This window comes from Uranotaenia lowii, chromosome 1, assembly GCF_029784155.1.
Source record: "Uranotaenia lowii strain MFRU-FL chromosome 1, ASM2978415v1, whole genome shotgun sequence".
Taxonomy (NCBI): domain Eukaryota; kingdom Metazoa; phylum Arthropoda; class Insecta; order Diptera; family Culicidae; genus Uranotaenia; species Uranotaenia lowii.
In genome coordinates this window covers 65729787-65739720 of record NC_073691.1, presented here as the reverse complement: position 1 = coordinate 65739720, position 9934 = coordinate 65729787, and positions in this window count along the sequence as shown.

Here is a 9934-nt window from a genome sequence, read left to right as displayed (position 1 = left end):
CAGTATGAGGCATTTTCATGCAAGGTCTTGCACGACGGTGTCTTGTCCGAACCAATCCCGGTAACTGCTGGAGTGAGACAAGGATGTATTCTATCACCGCTACTTTTTCTAATCGTAATGGATGAGATTCTGATTGGATCGATTGACTGTGCACCGAACCGAGGATTGCCGTGGAATCCTTCAACAATGGAGCAACTGAACGACCTTGACCTGGCTGACGATATTGTTTTGCTCGCCCAAACACAACCGGATATGCAGAGTAAACTCGACGACCTCACCGAAAGTTCCAAGGCAGCAGGTCTCAAAGTCAATGTCGGAAAGACCAAGTCGATGGAGATCAACACAGGAAATCCCTCCAGTTTCATGGTAGCTGGGCAACAAGTTGAGAAAGTGGAGTGCTTCCAGTATCTTGGTAGCCAGATTACGCCTGATGGTGGTTCCAGAAAAGACATCGAAACACGGATCAGAAAGGCCCGATTTGCGTTTGCGAGTCTCCGAAACATCTGGCGGTCACGCCAGATCTCTCTACGAACAAAAATCCGAATCTTCAACTCAAACGTCAAATCCGTATTGCTGTACGGGTGCGAAACTTGGTGCACATATGCGGTAACGACGCGAAAACTGCAAGTATTTGTAAACCGCTGCCTGCGGAATATCATCCGCGCTTGGTGGCCTGGCAACTGGATCTCGAATGAGGAACTACATCGCCGGTGTCATCAAAAGGCGCTAGAAATCGAGATTCGGGAACGTAAGTGGAGATGGATTGGGCACACGCTGCGAAGAGATGGAAACGAGATTTGCAGAGAGGCGCTAGATTGGATTCCAGAAGGTCATCGAAGAAGAGGCAGATCCAGAAATTCGTGGCGGCGAAGCATAGCCGCTGAAATCCGAACTGTCGACGAGAATCTTGACTGGGACCAGGTGAAGACGCTGGCTCCGGATCGTCAACAGTGGAGGTCTTTTACCACGGCCCTATGCACCGGAGGATCGGCGCGGGATCATTAAGTAAGTAAAGTATTACCCTCAGGCACTACAATTGATTGTTTACACATCACTTTAGAAACTTTCCAATTGGTGTTTATCTAAGGTGATTACATGCAATTTAATATTTTACGCAAGCTACTATTGCCGAGTAGTTTTCTTATAAACGAAAAATTTGTGTGAAAATTTTCTAATCTAGTTTTGCGATTGTTCTGTTTTATTTAAACAAATGGATACATACCCTTATCAGCTCTCCAATTCGTTTGGCCAGGTTCAGTGTCAGTGATGTTGAACTTCCCACCAGTTCTGGCCCAACATCTGCCTTCACGTGTTTTCGATCGAATATGGGAACATCTTCGGTTGTCAGCTCTTCTCGTCGCATCATGGAAGACCGTTTCATACTTCCACTTACCCCTTCTCCAAAAACTGATTCGATGGATTTACTTCGAACAAAATCAATCAACAGCAAACATCCGAAAATCAGCCAAATTCTACTCATTTCGAGATAAAACTTTTCCGCGTTGTTACTCGTAAGAATATTACTATGACACTAAAACTGCATAGCCCGTTGCAACCGAAAACTGCAATCTTGTGGGAAATGCTAGCGGCAAAGCGCATTTTCTACCGAAAGTGCTAATGCACCCGGCATCCAAACGTTTAGGAACATGCTAGCCACGCCGGCTATTCTTCAAATATAAAGTGGAAACATGCGGCTAGGGTGCCGCATGAAGTTTGGATGTAGCTTTATACACAAATTCATTGCTGAGGGAAAAAATTGACGAATTGTAAGGCGGATTACCCTAAGTGTGATTATGATGATTGACTTTAAGCGTTAAGAAACGCTAGACAACGGCGCATGAGAAGGACGGAATAAAATATTGCACCTTTGTCTCGGCGTCTCGTGTTTCCCCTTTGGATTTGAAGTCTCGCTGAGCATTTATGCCGTTTTTTGCATGCTACTGTTGTGCGTGAATAAAATAGATTTTATTAGATATCAATCAGAGAAAGAGACGAAGGCGGAAGCAAAAGTAATGCTTTTTTATGCATTGCTCTAATACGGTTTGATCCACTTTGTATTTTTCCATTTATTAACTGCAGCGCCTCTAGTTTTCCTACCGAGAAACTAATGACAGCGTCTGGAAGATTTTTTTCACCTTATGGTGAACTATTGTCAGGATTTGTACACGCATTGAAAAGTGTCCAGCGGCCGGCGGTAGGGACTGCTTTTAAAACCAATGTTTTAAATAATCAATATATTTCAATCAGGCGGTATTTTTTCATCCTTAATTTAGGCTCATTATCTCATTCAAGAAGCTCGTGCTTGCGCTCTGTGCTACAAACAGTAGAAGGGAAAGTAACCCACCAAAAATTTCCGCAATCAAATTATAAATCATTAGCCACCCCCGCTAACAACAACATCACCATTACTTTTACACCAAGAAACAAAAAAATCATTTATATGCTTATCATAATGTCATACAAGTGCACAAAAAAGTGATTCACCTTTGTAAAACAAACACTCAAAAAAAAAAAAATGAAATCGAAAGAAAAAAATAAAGAATGATGAAAAAATAAGACGGATAGACTGGAAAAGCGCAGATTGTAAAGGCTGCTGTTCTGATTTTTTGTTCACCCGGTAAATAAGACGGAGAGATTTGAAAGCGCAGATTCTAAAGGCTGCTGCTCTGATTGTATATTTTGAATAGGCCTTCCGGTAAAAAAAACGGGATGGGCATAGGAAGCGCAGATTCATAAGGCTGATGCTGCTGGTTGTTTGTTTTGATCTGGCTTTCCGGTGCACAGTGCGGTAACCAGTGGACAAAATTCAAAAATTTTATTTTATCAAACCTGAAATTCAAGTTTACCAATCGATTGGAAAGAGGTTGGAGTTTCATGAACGAACATGCTTTTGACATAATTTTGCTTCCTACACGCGCAGCATTGGTTCAAAGTGGATGCATTAAGAAGGCAAGAAAAAAAAAATTTCGAAAACATACACTTTTTTTAAACTTTTGTTTACCGTTGACAAGTTTCGCAGCAAATTCAAATTCTTCGTTCTACAAGTTGAAAATTTAAACTCAACGGGTGTTGTTTTGTGTTTTTTGAGTGAGAAAAATTCGTTTTTGGTCTTTACAGCTACCTCTGAATTTGCCATTATTTTTGTAAATTTTATCAACAAAAATTGCTCAACTTCAGCTAGTCAGAACAAATTCGCGTCACAAGACGTCACTACCATTTTATATTCAAATGCTAGGGTATTTTATCCTGAACACCCACTATGCTTGCTGAATTGCTTTTTTTTGCGCTAACAATGATATGAGCAATTTACGTACACACAAAATTTCCGAGGCCGGAATTTAGCAAAATTTTGCTCAAATTTGACCAGCTAGAAATTTAGCAATCAATTTAGCAATATTTTTCTGCTGAAATTTTAGCAAACATGCGATAAACTAGCCGCCGGAATATTTCACTAAAATTTTAGCAAAAACGGGTGAAAAATACCGCGCAGAATTTTAACCTACAAAATTTATTACTTTTTCTCTGAAACACAGGGAGGGTATCAGATTATCAATAATATACACAATTTGTTTCACCTTCACTTATTTATTATTATTTTTTCTAAATGTACACATCACTTAACAACACTTTGTCACTTCAATTTTTTAAACTTTTCTACGGTGGGTAGACCGGGTTGCTCTGGATGTGAAATTCTGCCGTCAATTTCCGTATGTTCCTATTCGCCGCGAAAGTTCCGTTCTACCAGGACTTGACAACCACCCCAGACATTTTGTGGCATTGATGCTTTTCCTTACTACAGCGGGATAAAAAAAATAAATAATTATACATATTAAAACCGTTAAATCTGTCTACTTCCAGATTTATTCTTACCTGTCTGCTTTAATTGTCGATTAGGTCACCACTCCGTTGTCCATTTGATCAAAGGCTCCGCTGGAATTTTTTTTTTAATAACACTGATTGTTTTTCTTAGCAGCGGCAAATACGGCTGCCGCCAGAAAAAGAAAGCGGTTAATAAACTTAGTTTTTACTCAAATCAAGCAAAATACGCTTTTTGCTATCGTGTTAGTAAAATGAGCTGAATTGCTAATCGAAAGTAAACGATAAGTTGAGGCTCAGAAATTTTGTGTGTATGGTCATTTTTACACCACAGGAATAACAATTTTCGAAAAAGAAACGCTGTGGTAAAACGAAAACCGCAATCAAGTGAATTTTTCTTCTTGAAGTTATCAGTATTATATTTTGAAAAAGATTTTGAACAAACATGGATTTTTGATATGGTTGTGGCTTTGAAATCTCATTGAAAAACTATATGAAGCTTTGTGGTTTGAATTTTGAAATATTTTTACCTAAGATAAAGCATACATCGGCCAAGTTATCGTGAATTCTATATTCGCTTGAAAAGGAAATTGTTGTATTCAGTTATTTTCTATGTATTACATTATCAGTACCAAACATAATCGTTCGTGAATGCAAATATTTGACAGATACTAAGGATCTTTTATAAGAAATATTGAAAAACTTCAAAATATGGTTTTTTTGAGACATGGATTTTAAGGCTAAAAAAAAATAAAATTGAGACAAAACCTTCAAAACACAGTTTTTTTTGACGTACTTTCAATAATTGAACATTTAAACAAATATTTTTTCGAATTAAAACTTTTTACGACTTTTTTCCATTGGCTCTATGGGATCACCGCACTGTGCGGTGGAAGAAAGGTGGAATTGGCTTTGAAAGCGCAGATTTTTAGGACTGAGGATGCTGATTGTTTGCTTTAATTTGGCTTTCCGGTGAAAAAATACTACTGCTGACAATTGTTGATTTTGATTTGTCCTTCCGGAAGAAGAATACGGAATGGCTAAGGGGGCGCAGATTTTTAAGATTGATGATACTGATTGTTTATTTTGATTTGGCCTTCCGGTGGAAAAAGACGGAATTGACTCCGGAAGCGAAGCTTTTTAAGGTTGCTGCTGAATATTGTTCGTTTTGATTTGACCTTCGGGAGCAAAAAGACGAAATTGGCTTAGGAAGTGCATAGTTTTTAGGCGGCTGCTGCTGAATGTTTATTTATATTCGGCCTACCGGTGGAAAAAGACTTGGCAACTGGCTTGGGAAGAGCAAATTTTAACGTCTCTTATTGCTCATTGTTTGTTATGGTTTGGCTTTCCGATAGAAAAGACGGAATTGGCTAAGGATGCGCAGATTTTTGAGGCAGATGCTGCTGATTGTTTGGTTTGGTTTGGCCTAACAGTGAAAAAAAAACGCAATTGTCTCAGCAAGCGCAGATTTTTAACGCAACTGCTGCTAATTGTTTGTTTTGATTTGGCCTTCTGGTTGGGAAGCCTGTTTCTAAGAATACTTTCGGATTTTTCCGGCGCTGGTAAACAGAAACAGAGCATAAGAAAAGCACAGTTTGCGAAGGCTTTTGATATGAACGTTATTGGATTGGATGGATAATATGCAGAAAATAAACAAAACTATAAGTTTTGGAAGCTCAAATTTTCAGGCTCTTGCTAATAATTTGTTTTAAATTCGCTTTCCATAGGGTAAAACGGAATAAGATAAGGAAGTGCAGATATTTAAGGCTGCTGCTGGTAATTGTGTGCTTTAAATTAAGAAATAGGACGGAATTGGCTTAGGAAGCGCAGTTTTTTAAGGCAGCTTCTACTGATTGCTTGAATAAATCTGGTCTTCCAATAGCAAAAAAGGTTAAAAAGACGAAGTTGGCTTAGAAAGCGCAGATTTTTAGGACTGTTGCTGCTGATTGTTTGCTTTGATTTGGCTGATTGTTTATTTTGATTTGGCCTTCCGGTGGAAAAAGACGGAACAGACGGCCAGATTTTTAGGACTGTTGCTGATGATTGTTTGCTTCCATTTGGCTTTTCGGATGACGGAATTGGCTAAGGGAGCCAAGACGGAAAAGGACGGAATAGACTTAGGGCGCGCAGATTTTTAAGGCTACTGCTGATTATTTGTTTTGATTTGGCCTTCCTGTGCTGAAAAAATAACGGAATTGGTAAAGAAAGTGCAGATTTTCAGGACTGTTGCGGCTGATTGTTTGTTTTGATTTGGACTCTCGGTGGATAAATAAGAAATTGCCTTGGGAAGCGCAGATTTTTAAGGCTACTGCTGATGGTTTGTTTTGATTTGGCCTTCCTGTGATGAAAAAAAAACGTAAATGGCCAAGGGAGCGCAGATTTTAAGGGTTGCTGCTGCTGGTTGATTGTTTAGATTCGGCTCTACGTTGAAAAAAAAAGACGGAATTGGCTTAGAAAACAGACGGACAGATTTTTAGGACTGATGCTCCTGATTGTAAAAAAAGGCTACTGCTGCTGATTGTTTATTTTGATTTGGCCTTCCGGACGAAGAATACGGAATGGCTTGGGAGGGCCAGATTTTAAAGGCTACTGCAGCTGATTGTATCTTCCACTTCCACTGGAAAAAAAAGACGGAGTTGGCTGTAAAAGCACCGATTTTTAAGGCTTCTGCTGTTTTTTTTTGTTTTGATTTGGCCTTCCTGTGGTAAAAACAGGTGCAGATTTCTTAGCCTACTACTAGTGATTGTTTGTTTTGATTTTGCCTTCTGGTGGAAAATGAACGGAGTTGGCATAGAAACCGCAGATTTTATAAGCAGCTTCTGCTTATTCTTGGTTTTGCTATGACTTTCGGGCGAATAAAACGGCTGTGCAGATTTTTAAGACTGATGCTGATTGTTTGTTTTGATTTGACCTCCAAGTGGAAAAATAAGGAATTGGCTGAGAAAGTGCAAATTTTAAGGACTGTTTCTGCTAATTGTTTGGTTTGGTTTGGTCTTCCGGTGGAAAAGATGGAATTGGCTTAGGAAGCGCAGATTTTCAAGGCTACTGTCGATTGTTTTTTGGATTTGACCTGCCAGTGGTAAAAAAACGGAATTTGTTTAGAAAGCGTAGATTTTTAAAGCTACATCTCTTTTTTTGTTTTTATTTGGCCTTCTTGTGGTGAAAAATCCGGAATTGGTTTAGGAATTGCAGATTTTATAGGCTACTGCTGGTGATTTTTTTTATTTAGCCTGCCGGTGGAAAATTGACGGAATGGGCTTAAGAAGCGCAGATTTTTAAAGAAGCTTCTGATTTTTGTGTTTTTTTTTGTATGAACTTCTGGTGAAAAAGACGGATGTGAAGATTTTTGAGATTGCTGCTGATTGTTTGTCTTGGCTTGGCCTCCCGGTGGAAAAATAAGGAATTGGCATGGGAAGCGCAGATTTTGTTTGATTTGGCCTTCCGGTGGAAGAAGAACGCAATGCGCTAAGAAGCGCAGATTTTTTTTAGATTGCTGCTGCTGATTGTTTTTTGGATTTGGCTTTCTGGTTGGGAAGGCTGTTTTTAAGAATGCTTTTGGATTATTGTGTCTTTGGTAAACAGATACAGAGCCACAAGAAAGGCATAGTTTGGAAAGATTGTTGCTAAGAATTTTTAAGGATTGGATGAAGAACATGCAGAAAATAAAAAAAAAACATTGCTGCTTTTGCTAAGAATGGAATGCAGAATTGAGTTTGAGGATATTTTGAACATTAAATTTTGTTGTACCCCAAGGTTCCGTTCTTGGACCACTACTATTTAATATCTACATAAACGACATCTTCCAATTACCTTTAAATGGGAAACTGCAAATGTATGCAGACGACGCAACTTTACTTTACCTTACTGAAGATTTAAATGACCTGAAAACTCAAATCGAAAACGACATCAAAGTTCTTTTTGAGTACTTTTACATGAACCACCTGTCCATGAATTTACAAAAAACTAAATTCATGATTTTCTCATTGAGAGGTCGCTCTAAACCATTGATATTATCAATAAATGAAACCCAGATTGAACAAGTGTCCCAAATCAAATATCTAGGCCTATGTATCGATGAAAACTTAAAATGGGACGGACGTATAACGCAGACTTGTAAAAAAATAACACCGTACGTATTTGCTTTACGAAGAGCACGTCAATATATTAATGAAACATCAGCTTGGAAAATTTATTATGCGTATATCCAATCCCACCTTATTTACATGAACTCCATTTGGGGTTGTGCAGCTGAAATACGTTTGCAACCCCTGAAAATTCTTCAAAATAAAGCTATAAAATTTGTTAGAAGGTTACCCAGATTATTTTCCACTAAATTGTTATACAATTCAAAATTGCTTCCTCTAGAAATGCTTAATAAATTTGAAACGTTAACGTTTTTTTTATAAAATCTCTAAAAATCTCCTGAAGTCTAACCTTGAACTTATCCAGTGTTCCGAATATCACTCAATTCTCATGAGAGACACTGAAACGTTTTCAACAGCGAAAGCAAAACCTAAATTGTCGGTTGGTTTATCTCCCAGTGGGGCAAAGATTGTGTTCGACAGCGCTGCTCCGAGAATCAAAGAAATAAAATTTGAAAGAGAGACGTTTCTTCTCCAGTTGGAATTCTCAACTGAGTGAGGAGCTACCTGATTTTCAGTTTCTTTTTTCAGTCAATAACTTTTCTTGCTCAATCACTCACTCACTCACTCGTTTACTGATCGATGATCGAATGCTGTCTGCCTGATACATCTTGCTTTGTTGTTGCTGTTGTTGGGGAGGATTAAAATAGTCATTCAAACACGCAGGCAGTACGTATGAACATATGTTTCTGCCGCTTTGCCAGAAAGTACGCAGGCAGTATGAACCGATGCAAGGCCGCATTGATTGAGTTTGAGTGAGTGAGTGAGTGGATTTTCGAATTGGATCTTGTATCAGTCAGTGTCTCAATCACTTCTGATACACCAGGTAGTGAGCTTGAGAGATCGACTTAGTTGCGAGTCCGCTCTCGCTTTTGAATCTTGTTTACATTGACTTCGCATTGTCGCTCTGCCGATTCTCTAGGGAACAACAGGCAGCAGCCATCGGCTTTGAATGTTTCCAACTAGAAACCTATCATGAGCGTTTCTTCCGAGTGATTTTCGGAAGACTGAACTTATCTATATTAACAACATCCATGCTAGAAATACGAGAAGCGCTGGAAACGTGAATTTTTTCATTGCTAGAACAAGAACACAATTTGCACAAAACAGCTTAGTACATCGTGGAATGAATTTATTTAATTCACTTCCGTTGGAAATTAAGAATGCTAGGAATTTAGACACATTCAAGAAAAATATCAAATCTTTTCTCTTCAACCCACCTTAAGAAAACTCAGCTTAGAGGCATCAACCTACCTTGTCGAAGCCTTACGGTGTAAAGATAGTTTGGTTAGTCGGGGGGTTCGATGTCTCTTTGCTTCGCCGTAACAAAACATAATTATATGCATAGCACTCCCAAGACAATCACCAAAAGCAACGCGACGTAGGCGCGGTAAAACCTACATACACGGACTCTTGGGAGCAAAAAGGATAGGAAATTATCCTCTAGCTTTGCATTCCTAACATCCTACCATCTTCCTACCCTAACCCCTACACCTGTTGCAAAGTAGAAATGTGAAGATCACCAGCCGGCCACCCTAAGCATCCACCCCCGAAGAAGGCAAAGGAAACGAAGTGTTATTCACGTGCACACCCGGAAATCTCCAATTTGAGCAGTTGACAACAGTCTTCAGACTAATCCAACTGCTAGAAAACTGTTAATAAATAAAAAAAAAAAAAAACAAAGGTCACTCGATAAAAGATTCTATTGATAATATTTAGAGATGAGACTGGCCCTCATTTAGCCAGATCATGAGAGACAAGAAGAAGGATGTGCGGAAATTAAATAAAATTGGCAGGATGGAGAATAAAGATGTGGAATATGAAATATAATTGAAGGTTTTGGAAAAATAAATTTTGATTTGGAGATAAGAAACCAAAACAATACGTGAGGAGTTCGAATTGAGAATAGATGTGAGAAGAAATGTAGGGATATGATAAAGAATATGCACAAAATAACTCAAATTCTATTAAAATAG